A 14,497-nucleotide genomic window follows, 5' to 3' on the forward strand; every position below is an offset into this window, starting at 1 on the left:
TGGGAAAAATAAAATTACTGCTACTCTTCGGACTTACACTTTCCAATTAATTATAATGGGCTGGAAGAATTTGAAATTGAAGAACTTCTTCTCCCTCCCCCCTTTTTCTTCAAGGTCATAATCTCAAAGTAGGTAAGGGTTTTCTTAATTGAGGGTCCCCCAAACAAAACAGCCCCAAGAGTGGGTTCAATTGGTTTTCAGCTTTAACTACAAGGTAAGGGTTATTAAGGCAGGATAAAATATGGAAAAATACTACCCATCACCTTGTTCTAATTTAAACTATAAAAAATGGTACATTGTGGACAGTTCACATAGAATCTCTTTAATACTGCAGGTCTAAGAATTGAATTTAACTATCAATCTTTTAGTTTAATCATCTATCCAAATGGCTTATTTTTGCTATTTGGAAAGTTACTTTTTCTAATATTTTACTTTGGTTAGGTTATACTGCCAAGTGAAAAGCAACTATGTTTCACTCTAGTGGTTTTTCTCTTGAAAAGCATTTTAGAAAAGTAGAATAAACTCACACATTGTGTACTTACTTTGCCTGTTAAACATGTGTCTCCACTCAAATCTAAAATGGGGTTATATCTTAAAGATCTCTTAAACAAGTATTATATTGTATCAAGTAAATGAGATCACATGCAAACTATGTTTTCAAAGGCTATTCCCATAGTGATTATGGAAGCTCTTAGTACTGATTCCCTTCAAGGCACAGAAAGTATGTAGTATAGCAAGCAGGGTGCCAGGCTCACTAAATGCTTCTTCCCTTTCCTTTGGCTGGTAACAGCAATTTCCAAACTGTATTTCATTTCAGTTGCTATATCTCTAAATATTACCAAGTCCATTACCAGCCAGCCTTATCTTCTAATAAGATACTACTGTATAGTCTCCCATAAGCGAATGGAAGAACATGTTGATTTATATTAATGTAAATGAACTTGGCATTCTCTTATAGGAGTGGTGCTACATCTAAATGTAATGTTAGGACAACAGCTCAATCTCTTGCTTGGCTGGAAGTATTTTGGGCTTAGCTGAAGAGGGAGTCAGGTCTGCCTTAACTATTGCTATTACAGCAGTTCCACGAACTGTAAATTATTTGCACGGTAGAAAATCCCAGATGCAATCACGATGACACTTTCAAAAGAGACAAGTAAACCTTGGCTACGATACTTAAACCACAGTGTCTTTCCTACACCACATCAATAATTTCTGAGAGAAGAAGAGACTTAGTAGGGTTGCCCTCCTTTCCCTTTTAGAAACTGGCAAATTTAAGAGTTATTTTGCAGCTGGGGAAAGTAAACCAATGCCAGGAGAGGCTAAGTAACTCCAAGAGGAGGAACCAGGATTTGAACTCCTTGGTTCTTCTAGTTTCAAAGACTGTACCCTCAACCACTGCTCACAGATCCTGTTTAGCTTCTGTATTAAGTAGGACATAAAAGGGAATGGTAGTTAACAGGAATGTAAAAAAAGAACTGAGTAACTGTTTAATTAAAGTCACTGATGGTGCCTGCTGGAGCCTCCCTTGGAGACTTACCTGCCTCTTAAGAATCTTACACTAACCCTGCCTCCACCATCCCAGCCCTGGAGGCCACACATCTCCTCGATTCTTGGGCCCTGATCCATCTGTTCCTAGGGAAAGAGTTGGTGCCGAGAGATTTCCTTTCATCCCGCATCCTTCGTATAATAGCACTTCAACCAGTATTAAGGGTTAAATTGTTTCAGGCTTATTCTGACCTAAGTCCCTTGATCTGTAGCAGACCCGACTGACTTTCTCTGATATTTGCAGACCACTGGCCTTGAGGAGTGAAGGACCAAACTTTCGCAGAAGATAAGGTCTGACTACATTTGAAAGCAGTTATTGCTGCTGCCAGCAATTCTGTTCACACTCATGTCAACAGAGGAGTGGCTGCCTGGGCACCTGCTTCTCTTGCATATATCCCCCTCCCTTTTCCTGTGCATTCCCTTTTAAAACCTTCTGGCTTCCCCTGGATGGGGCAGATGGTCTTTGAGATATTAGTCCACCATCTTCCCATGTTGCCCGCTTCCTGAATAAAGCAACCTTTCCTTTCCCAACATCACCTGTCTCTCCACTATTGACTTTTGAGCGGCAAGGAACCAAATCTAAGATTGGAACGAGTTCTCTTGTCTAGTAACACTTCCAAATTTCCATTCTAAGATTTCAGTCACTGCTCTATCTTCCAACAGGGGGCATCCTGCAAAATTTCAGTCAACCACTGCCAATGTTTCTCAATAAGACTGCGATTGGCATATGGGACACAGTTCTTGGTTGTTAAGGCTGTCCAGTGTCCTGAAGAATCACTGGCCCCTTGGCAATAAATGCCAATACCACCACCCCATAGCCTAATCTGTGACAACCAAAAATGCCCCTAGATTTTTCCAAATATGTCTTAGGAAGGCAGCACTGCTCCTGGTTAGTTGAGAGCCATAACTGGCCCTAACGTTCTTTCTTCATAGGAACCATGGGTTTCTCTTCTCTTTACCCTTAAACTTGAGTTGGAGACACATTAGCTATATGATCTTGGGTATGTTTTTACCTCCCCTAGATTCAATTACGATATTACCAATTATGTAGAGGAAGATATAAATGTGGAGCAATCTGGTATATTTAAAGTGTAAAACCACACATGGGAAAACCCAATGTAAAATATGAGCTAAATGATTAGCAGTACATTAAAACACAATACTTTATGATTAGGTAGGGCTTCTTTTCAGCAGACCCTTTTCTTACCTTTCTGGAATTTTATTTCTATTCCATTACTTTGACTGTTACAAATTATTACAGTTTATATAATAAATTGTACTCCCCCATTACTCTACTCTTTTTCAGTTCTCCTCCTTATTAAGATATAATTCACATCCTGTAACATTCACCCTTTTAAAAATGTACAACTCAATGGTTTTTAGCATATTCAAAGTTGTGCAGCCATCACTAGTATGTAATTCATCTCTCCCAAAAGAAACTCCTTACCCGTTAACAGTCATTCCCCATTTCCCTCTCCCCACTGCCCTGAGCAACCGTTGATCTACTTCCTGTCTCTATGATTTGCCTATTCTGGACATTTCATATAAATGGAATCATATTTTATGTGGCCTTTTGTATCTTAATTCTTTCACTTAATGTTTTCAAGGTTCATCCATGTTATAACATGTATCAGTCCTTCATTCTTTTTTAAGAATTATTTTTTAATCCATTCTTTTTTAATGGAATTTTGTTTATCTACTCATCAGTTGATGCACACTGGTTGTTTCTACTTTTTGGCTACTGTGAATAATGCTGCGTATGTTTTCAATTTGATTGGGAATATACCTAGGAAGAGAATTTCTGGGTAAAGTGGTAACTCTTTGGTGTCTGCTTTTTGAGGAACTGGAACTGTTTTCTAAAGTGGCTGGGACATTTTACATTCCCACCAGTAATATGGGAACACACCATTCCAATTGCTTAGATCCTCACCAACATTACTGTCTTTTTTATTTAAGCCATACCAGTGAGAGTACAGTGGTATCTTGTGATTTTCATTTGCAAATCCCTAACGTCTAACAGGTTTAAATACCTTTTTTTCTGTGTTTATTGGCCATTTATCTTTTTTGGAGAAATACCTATTTGTATCCTTTGCACATTTTTAATTGGGTTGTTTAGTTTGAGTTATAAAAGTTCTTTCTATATTCTGGATACTAGAGTCTTATCAGACATGATTTGCAAAACTTCCTCCCATTCTGAGGGTTGTATTTTCACTTTCTGGATGGGCTGTCTTCCAAAGAACAAAAGCTTGTAATTCTGATGAAGTACAATATATGTTTTTTGGTTGCTTATTCTTTTGGTGTCATAACTAAGAAAGCACTGCCTAATCCCACAGTCATGAAGACGTATATCTACATTTTCTTCTAAGAGTTTGGTAAATTTGGCTCTTACACTTAGGCTTTTGATCCATTTTGAGTTATTTTTGTACATGGTGGGAGGTAGGGGTCCAACTTCATGCTTTTGTATGCGGATATCTAATTGTCTCAGAATCATTTGTTAAGAGAGACTATTCTTTTCCATTGGATTGTCTTATTGAATACCAACTAATCCTAAATTAAAAGTTTACTTCTGGACTCTCGTTTGTATTTCATGGTCTGTCTATCTATACTTATGCCAGTTTGACACTATCTTGATACCACAGCTTCGGGACATGTGACTCCTCTTTGTTCTTTTTCAAGTTGGACTATTCTGGATCTCTTGTCTCTTGCATTTCCAAATGAATATGAGGATCCACTTGCCAACTTCTACAAAAAAGGCAGCTGGGATTCTGATGGGGATATTGTTGAATCTGTAGATCAACTTGGGAAGTACTGTTGTCTTAACAATACCAAGTCCTCCAATCCATGAGCACAGGAATCTTTCTATTTGTTTAGGTCTTCTTCCTGTTTGTTTCTGTACATTTTTTTTCCTTTGGATGGAATGTAGTAAATATTCTCAAAATATTGAGTTGGGTTGAGAAGGTAAGGCAAAGGGAGAAACGAATAAACATATTAAATACAACATGATACAGGTCCTAATTTGCGTTAACAATAAATGTCTCTTCTTTTTTCCACTTCCCTCTCTGATTTCCCCTAATGAAAATGTGTCTTTAAATGCATTAAAATATGTTGGAGAGGCTCTAGCAAATGCTGACAAAAATATGAAACCTCTCATACGTTGCTAGTGAGATGGCAAACTGGGACTTTGTAAAAATGACAATATATGCAGGGTGGTCTCAGGCGGTCTCCTGTCAGCCTTTGTTAGTTAAGACAAACCTGGAAAAATAATGAAATTTGCTAGGTGTTCCAGGAATTTGTAAGACAGGGAAAGTGTTATGAAAAGCTTACTTTGGAGTTAAAACCCTTGCCCCGAGGCAGGAAATGAAAGCATAAAGGGGCTGGCCCTTCCTCTTTTTCCTCCTTTCTTTTTTAAATGATATGAACAAATGCACAAATCAGACAATACTGGCCATAAAAATATTTATCTTCCACCTGTGGATCTGCTTTCATTCTCAAAGTCATTTTTCCCTAGATGTTTTAGTATTAGGTTTTTTGTCTACATAGTTCGCAAGGGGGAGTAGCTGATGAAAGGTTGGCACAAGTATTGTTAACGAATCTGGTTCCAACTGCCCTACTGGATGAAGGCCTTTTAGGAGAGCTGCAGAGCATTATCACCGGGATTATCAGCCTGCAATGGGCACAGAACTAATCAGATTAGCAAAGGAAAAGTTAAAATGACGCCAATCTCTCAGTAAGCACAATATATTACCGATGTACAAAAATGGGTTCTCTTGAGATTGTGCTTTCTAAGGAAGACTCAAATCTGAAATTCTGACATCAAATATGGCAATGGCAAAATATTAATTTCTTAGGACTAATGCTTTTGCTAAATTACAATAGAAGGATGGGTTCTTTTGGAAAGGAGTAGAGTTTGATTTCCATTTTAAAAGGTAGAACTGAGCAGAGGGTGTAGATGTAGACAGACAGTTTAGGGAAGGCTGGACTTGTCCCAGGGTTTAAGATATTCCTGAACTAAATAAACCCTAGGTAAACAGAACATTCCTTACATGTGCAAGCATATCCTTTAATAGGGAGAATTGCTGGGATTCCTGACTCCACTTAATCAGGAAATCAGAGGTCTAAAAATAACTTTTACTTCTTCCAAGAAAGAGGAAGTGGGTTGGCAAGTGAACATTTAGATTTGATAATCAACAGTAATGAAAAACATTCTTAAGTCTCTGGGGTTTTCAAGAGCCTAAAGGAAAACAGCTGAATGTTGAATCCCCATTAAAACTGCTACTTATGTAAAAAAAAATTTTTTTTTGTACATTTACAGAAGTCTCAATAGAATGTGTAAATTTGTTTCATACAAATTATTTACTCCATGTAAATGATGAACCACTTAATCAAATTCAATATAGTCAATTAAAACAAAAGTGCTCATAGGGCACCTGGGTGGCTCAGTCAATTAAGCGCCTGTCTTTGGCTTAGGTCATGATCTCACGGTTCGTGAGTTTGAGCCCCACGTAAGGCTCTGTGCTGACAGCTCAGAGCCTGGAGCCTGCTTTGGATTGTGTCTCCCTCTCTTCTGCTCCTCCCCTGGTCATTCTCTCTCTCTCTCTCTCTCTCAAATAAACATTAAAAAAACTTTTTAAAAAGTGCTCAGATTTGAGAAAAATGACCAATTTATATTAAGGTCACCAAATGAAAGAAACGGTGCATATACAGTAGTTGTGAATATGCTTCAGGATTTCTGTTGTTGTTGTTGTTTTTTTTAAGTCTGCTAAAATACAATTGGGATGCTTATTACTTTTTCTATCGGCATCAATGAAAAAAATCACTAGAAATCATATTTTTGTCTTTTTCAAATAATCTGCATTCAGTGTCAAAATCCTCAAAACGTTTAGATATCAAAGACAAATACTGATTTTTTTCATTAATGATGAGAAACAAGAGATCCAGTTTAATCAAGATCTGACATTTATAAATTTTAAGCATGCAAGTGAGCTAAAAGATTAAGAGATTAATTACAAATAACAACTACAGGAAGAGATGATCATTTGTGCGATTTCTAGGTTCATTAGGATAGTATACATCCAGAGAACCGACAGAAGTTCTCAGATCCGATGTCGAATAATGGAATGTGGGCAAGCACTCTTAAATGACCTTTATTATTTTTTTAAAATTTTTTTGTTTTATTTATTTTTTGAGACAGAGACAGAGCATGAGCAGGGGAGGGGCAGAGAGAGAGGGAGACACAGAATCATAAGCAGGCTCCGGGCTCTGAGCTGTCAGCACAGAGCCTGACGCGGGGCTGGAACCCACGGACTGTGAGATCATGACCTGAGCCGAAGTCGGTCGCCCAACCGACTGAGCGACCCAGACGCCCCAAATGACCTTCATTTACTATGCACTACATGCATACTGTATGCTGCAAGCAGAGAAAGAATCCATGCGTTAAAGACAGATTGGTACTATTGCCAAACTATACACGTGCTATCAAGGTGAGTCAACTAGGATGTTGTTCAAAGCTCTTTATACTTAATGGTTTCCATGAAAATAAGTGCAGAAGCAGAAATGCGTACACATCCCAAAGTGTCTTCTTCATTGTTTCCAGTGCTTTCTTTGCGTTGTTTTTCTTTTGCCTTTTCTACTAGTGGCATTAACTGCTAGTGTTCTGCTAAGATCTTTAAAAATTCCATAATGAAAGGCAGATAATTATGCTGCCCTCTGATATTTTTGATCTCTTATCTTTTTAGTTTCTGTACTATTTCTTCAATAAGCATCTGAGTTTTGGCAACCTCTGACTGAACAGCACTTAACATATTATTATCCTGATCTGCATCCAAGAGTTCCTCAGCAAGTTGTCTTGTAACTGCTATCTGTTCATGTCTCATTTTTCTGTCAGACACAATGGCCATCAACTTAAATCAAATTTCACTGTGCTTTTGTATCCGTTTTTCTATGACTGCTTCATTGTGCTGTCATCTTGATCTCATGCATCTAAACCAGTCGGTCCTTCTCTTAATCCATCTAATTCATACAATCTTCTGTCCACAGGAACATAACTGACAGAGTGAAAAGCATCTTCTTCTTTTGCTGATGTCTTTGCATCAAATGCAAACATCTGCTGTCTGGACAAGCTATTGTGGACTTGTCGAATCACACCTGGATTGCTCAATGCAAATCTTTCATAGCTGCATCAAAGCTTTGCGAACGTTCTTTAAACTCTGATAATGTCTCTTCTAAATGGACACCTTGATGGGTACAATTCAATAACACACTTACTGTGGCTTGACTAGCACAAACATTATTAATTTTCTGCTTGGCAAAAAATATCATGTCAAGTCTGGAGTCCTGAACTAAAGATACAGAGGGTGCTGATTCTTTTCCTGGCTGCCACTTGAAAAACAAAAAAAATTAGCCCATGAACTGGCTTTAACTTTTCAAAATTCTTAGGCTCTAAACTCCGTATTTCTTCTACTTGGGCTCCTCAGCAACCAAATCCTTTAATGAGCTCAGTGAAGAGACCAGGGTCGTTTTCCATGAAGCACCATTCCCCAGCATTGGCTGTCATGGCCTAGGCCACACACTACCCCTGCTGCCACCTAGGCTCTGCCCACCCCTCATCCCACCCGGTACCAGCTGCCACTGGCCACTGAGCTCGTTGATCTCAGCAACGCTGCTGCGGAGTTCATCAACCCAGGTCACCCCACCTACTTCCGCCGACAGCCTGCTTCAGAATTTCTTACAGAAACTTAAAAGCAAACATTAAAGAAGTTGATTTGGGGGGCTACTAACATTTTTGAAGCCTCATCTACTTTTAAGACACAAAACTGTGAAGAAAAATAAATCTAGCACATAAAAATAAATAATAAAGATGTCATTTATTTCAGCATATATTTGCTAGAAATAGAGGAGATACAAAAGTAGCATCATCGTCACTACACCAAAGACAAAAATCTCACCAGGAAGGCTACACAGAAAAGGAAGAATGTACTATGTGCTAGGCAAGCAGACGTTAAATAAATACACCCTGAGTACCTGTCTAGTGTGTCTGTCAGACATCTAGGCCCTGGATACACTGCATGGAATAAAAGAAGCAAAGTTCATCCAGTGTGGGAAATGGACAACAAAAAAGGTAAATGTCTCACTCAAGTGATGTCTGAGAAATGACCTGGATGAGCAAGCACTATCTCCATAAAGCACCAAGGCCCAGAAGCAAAAGCACCTGTGGCATTTCCTAGGGTGGAGTGAACCAGCAAGGTTGGAACTGAGCCAGTAAAGGGAGTGTGTGATACAGGCGATCTATAGAGGGCCAATCCACAGGGGACTCACAGGTCTTCACTGTAAGAAAGACTCTGATTTTGACTTTGAGAGGTGGGAGAAGCCCCACAAGGGTTCTCAAACAGAAGATTGATAAGATCTCCTGTTTCAACAGGGTTACCTAAGTGCTGCATTTAAACAGGTGAAGAGAGAAGCAGACAGGGGGCGTGGGCGACGATGGCTTGTACTAGGGTGACAGAAATGTGTATGAAAAGTGGATAGGACATGTATTTTGAAGGTGGACAGAGTGTTACAAACTGTTAAAGCACACAGAAGATACAAAATAAATATTTGATGAATGAATGAATCTTGGATAGGAAGGAGAACCAATGTGGACTAGAGTACTCAGGAAAGGCATCAGACTTATCACGTTTCGCTTGAACTCTCTGCGTGGATGCCTCCTATTCCTTATTATAAGCATGTTTATTTATCTTAATTCTTGGAAATTATTTTTGCTCGACTGATCCTTCTAGGACTATTAAATCCAAGTGAAAGTAGACAGAAGTCTAAGTAAATAACAGTGGCAATAGAGTAGTGGACAGATTCAAAGATATTAAGGAGGCACAATCTAAAGGCTCTGGTGATTAAATACATGGAATAAAGAAGCAGAGAAAATATAATAGGGGTTTCTTATTTGGACAACTTGCCGTTATCTGAAGGAACACGAAAGAAAAAGCATGTTTGAGGGGGAAACAAATGGAAAAGGCTAAAAATTTTAGAGAAACAAAACTCAATTTGGGGGTAGCAAGTATTTTTAAAGTCTAAAGGTTTAAAATTAAGTAGGTCAAGACTACTGCTTCCAAACTCGGATTGGCATATTAAAAGTTAATTACTGTTTGGAATGATGAGAGGATTCTGGAAATGGACAGTGGTAATTGTTACACAACATTCTATAATGTATTTAATGCCAGTGGATTGTACACCTAAAATTAGTTAAAATGTTACCTTTTATGTTATGTATATTTTACCACTATGTTCACTCACTAGAGGTCAAGTGGTTTTGTTTGTTTGTTTGTTTTTTTAACGTTTTTTCCTTTTCAAGAAACAGAGACAGAGTGCAAGTGGGGGAGAGGCATAGAGAGAGGGAGACACAGAATCTGAAGCAGGCTCCAGGCTCTGAGCTGTCAGCACCCAGCCTGACGCGGGGCTCAAACTCATGAACTGCCCGTGATCATGACTTGAGCTAAAATCAGTTGCTTAACCAACTGAGCCACCCAGGCGCCCTGAGGTCATTTTTTTAAATGAGATATAATTCACATTCCCATTTAAAGTGTTCAATTCCAAGTTTTCTAGTGTAACTATAGAACTGTGTAACCATCACAGTAATTAATTATAGAACATTTTCACTGCTCCCCAAAAGAAACTGGCATGTATCACAGTCAATCATTCCCACTTCACCCCAATCTTCCAGCCTATATGTCAGGTGTAAGCAATACTTTTTGTTCGTTTGTTTGTTGAGGAATAATTTATCCCAAAGTCGCTTTTTTCTACATAAACAAGAGACTTAGGGGGATAACTTCTGAACAAAGCCCACACATCTTTCTCCATTGTTAGCTTGGTGGTAAATACACAGCTCTACTAACAAAAATTCCTGTGGACAATTTTTTTCCAGTAGGTGAAAATCATACAAATCAGTTAAATATAAGCAATTTGTTTTCTCATTTTCATTTTGTTTTTGTTATTTTCTACCCATGTTTATATAGTTCTAAGTTTTTGAAAAACCTCAAAGGAACCAATAGCATTATGAAAGACAAAGGATAGAAGTAAAAAATTAGGTTGTGGAAAAATTCCTGGTACCCTTTAAGACATGCCTCTACTTTGCATGTCATTAATTTGCTCTTTTTATAAGTTCCTGTTTCTGTTCTTACACCTTTGATGTGTGGCCTCCTGTCCTCAAAACAAACTGCAAACTCTGAGGGCAAATAAGGTTTTCTCCCCCAGCACCTCCCCACCAAGAATATACAAACATTCAAGTTGAAATATTCTGAGAAAATGGAAACCTTTTTTGTGTGTTCAAACTAATTTGAGTTCCACAGAATTACCTAATTCAATTACACACACACACACACACACACACAAATACAAATAATAATGAAATATGAAATAGCTCATACACAAAAAGCATCCTCACACTGGACACCAGGTTCAAATTCTGGCTCTTCCAGTTAGTTAATTCTGTGACCTTGGGTAAGCAACTTAACCTCTCGTCTGTCTCATTTTCTAAAAGAAGGAAAATCATGTCTAATACATATTCTGAGAATTTATTTAAAAATTTTGAGCAGTGCTCAGTACATAGTAAACAGAATACATGTCCACTTTATTATTCTCTGCCACCTGTGTATTTTTCCCTTAAAATTATGCCATTTACATCTTCCACAACATGACATGATCTGGCTTTAGCTTAGCCTTAGCTTTTAAAGATGAAATAAAGTACCCTCTTGCTTTCCCTCACTGTTTCTAGTTCCCCACTTTTTAATTCTTTAGTATACTCTTAACACATAACATAGGACACAGCTGACATTACTAACATATAAACACATAACATATAAAGGTTTACAACTTATAAATATGCCTCAACTATCATACCATCATACTATATTATCAACTTTCCAAAGCTAGTTTTAGCCAATGTTCCCTTACTCACCAATTTAGACAATCTCTGCCATCACATTATCCATTAATTACCATTCAGATGAGGCAAATTACCTTTGCAGTTGGGAGTATTCAAGATGGCAAGCAGACACCCTTATTTTCTGAAAACCGCTCCTCACCTTAACAGGGATGGGACCTGGTCCCTACCTGGGCTAAACTGATTCTTCCACCTAATCCAGAAGAGGCATGCAGACATGCTTGCACTAAGGATGTTTTTCTATTCTATTCTATTCTATTCTATTCTATTCTATTCTATTCTATTTTATTTTTAAGCAGGCTTAAAAGTCCCCAACAAGGTACTTGACCTCATTACCCTGAGATCAAGACCCAGAGGAGATCAAGAGTCAGATGCTTGGGGCGCCTGGGTGGCACAGTCGGTTAAGCGTCCGACTTCAGCCAGGTCACGATCTCGCGGTCCGTGAGTTCGAGCCCCGCGTCAGGCTCTGGGCTGATGGCTCGGAGCCTGGAGCCTGTTTCCGATTCTGTGTCTCCCTCTCTCTCTGCCCCTCCCCCGTTCATGCTCTGTCTCTCTCTGTCCCAAAAATAAATAAAAAACGTTGAAAAAAAATTAAAAAAAAAAAAAAAGAGTCAGATGCTTCACTGACTGACCCACCCAGGTGCCCCCACTGAGGACATTTTAAAACCTGAAACCATCAGACAACCATTTTTAAGTAATACATCAAAGCAGTAAAAGCAGGTCTGAGAAAGAAAGGAACTAGTAATTCTACTGTCTTCCTAAATTTTACTCATGAGCTTTAGTTTGGTTCTTTGGTGGCACATACCCTTCTGAAGTCAGGCTATCTGGGTTTGTATTCTGGCTCCATCATCTACCAGCTATAAGGTTTTGGCTAGGTCACTTAATCTCTCTGAGCTTGTTTCCTCATCTGCAAAATGGAATTGATAATGATGATTTCACCTACTTTGTAAGGCTGTTTGAAGGATGAAGTGAAATAATACATGTAAAGTGCTTAATAAAATGCCTCACATTTGGTACATAAAAATTCATTAATTATATAAGAATTTATTATTTTACCTATAACAATGTGTTGAGGCATTATTCTCCTTTCTTCCAATCAGAAAAAAGCCAGAATAGATGACTATATATACTTTGTCTTAATAAGGAGATATTAAATATCTTGAGCAAAAAGAGAAAAAGCCAACTGACTCTTCTAACTCTAAAGCCTAATAAGACACCAAAAACGAGAGAATAAAAATTAATAAAATAAAACACACAAGGGGTTAGGAGGTATTAAGAAATACTAGGAAAATGTTGCTTATTTTGAGAATTCAAAAAACTTTATTTTTTGCATTAAGAAGTTTTTGAAGATACTATGTCATTTTCCATAGCTGGCACACAGTAGTCATAAACTGACTGCTGAGTGAATGAGGTCTTACTGTGGCTTAAACTAAAAAAATAACATAACATTACATAACATGACACAAAATTTTTAAAAAGCCAAAACCAAATAGACGAGATAGTAAGCAGCTCCCTCTGGATGTTTTAAATAAACATCTGGATGATATCAATAAAAGGAATAATATGCTTTAAAAAGACTAAAAAATATAAAAATGTAACAAGATACAGTTCTTATCTGCTACTAAAATAAATTTAACAACATATTCTCAATTAACTGTGCAGATGGGAGAGGGGTGAGGTACAGCAGCAAGGGTGCTCAGCTAACCAAAAAAGTCTCCATTTGAATTTGAAATATATTTTGTTACCTTAAAAGCAGACTTCCTTAATTGCTAACATTTAATTCTGGCCTAAGTCCACATATGGCAGTTCCACTGAGAAGGGAACTAACACATAGTTAGGGGAAATGATACATTTAGTTGCAGAGGTGGATTATGAGAACAAATGTGCCATAGATAATGTGTTTGCAAAACCAAAAATATATGAAACATGCAAAATCCAAGAACATGTAAAAATTAACTATACGAAGAAGGTCTGTTTGCAATCATTTTATTTTTTTATTTTAATTATTTTTGAGGGGGGGGGGGAAGGGGGAGAGGGAGGGAGAGAGAGAGAGAGAGAGAGAGAGAGAGAGAGAGAGAGAGAGAAGATGCACAGGTGTGCATAAGCCGGGAAGGCGCAGAGGGAGAGGGAAAGAGAAACCCATAAGAAGGCTCCGCGCTGGGCATGGATCTCATGATCCTGGATCATGACCTGAGCCGAAATCAAGAGTTGGACACTCAACCTACTGAGCCACCCAGGTGCTCCTGCAATCGTTTAAACTATACAGAAGAACAAACCAGTTCAACTGAAAGCAGCACATTCATCGATCAAAGAAACTTTTCCCAAGCAAAGTCTTATCATGGCCTATTTTCATTTCAATTTACTGTTTTCAGCTTAGAAATGCAAAGATTCTAGGTACACAGACTGCATTATCTGGACATACACATAACCCCGTTTAGGAGAGGTGTGGGATCTGTAAGGAAATGTGTTTGAGCATAATCCTACAGAGATGTACTTTCAACAGGAACAGAGGAAGCCGCTTCTTGGCATCCTCTGTAATTATGGCAGGCTTCTGGTAACTCCACTGTTTACTATCCTCACCATTACTGGTCAATACTCGCAGGCTGCAGGGACATCTGTGATGCTTTACAGTATCAAAGGCCTTAACTAACTAATCCTATTTTTTTTCTTTTTTTTTTTTTTTTTTTTTTTTTTGCCGATCATTACTAGCTGAGTCCTCAACCATTTCCCTGAAGAAACATCCAGAAGCCATGAAATGTGTATTTGAACACCTGGCATAATCCATTCCTCATTTGCATGATAGCTCTATCACTTGCACACATTTGTCAGTCATGACACACAGGTCAAAACTGTTTGTCAGAATACAAAATACACTGGGAATGCAAGCTGGTGCGGCCACTCTGGAAAACAGTATGGAGGTTCTTCAAAAAACTAAAAATAGAACTACCCTATGACCCAGCAATCGCACTACTAGGCATTTATCCAAGGGATACAGGTGTGCTGTTTCAAAGGGACACATGC

The 14,497-nt window shown here is 38.2% G+C and overlaps 1 protein-coding gene and 1 pseudogene across 1 annotated transcript in view; both read right to left on the minus strand.

Annotated features, from left to right (window-relative positions):
• SPTLC2 (serine palmitoyltransferase long chain base subunit 2) overlaps positions 1-14,497 on the minus strand; it is a 107,553-nt gene that overhangs the window by 19,966 nt on the left and 73,090 nt on the right. The gene's annotated exons all lie outside the window — the stretch shown is intronic.
• Positions 315-11,709, minus strand: LOC128773040 (ubiquitin carboxyl-terminal hydrolase isozyme L5-like; annotated as a pseudogene).

The sequence above is a fragment of the Panthera pardus genome, unplaced genomic scaffold (genome assembly GCF_024362965.1).
Source record: "Panthera pardus isolate Hobbes unplaced genomic scaffold, ASM2436296v1 HiC_scaffold_24, whole genome shotgun sequence".
In the NCBI taxonomy this organism is placed as follows: domain Eukaryota; kingdom Metazoa; phylum Chordata; class Mammalia; order Carnivora; family Felidae; genus Panthera; species Panthera pardus.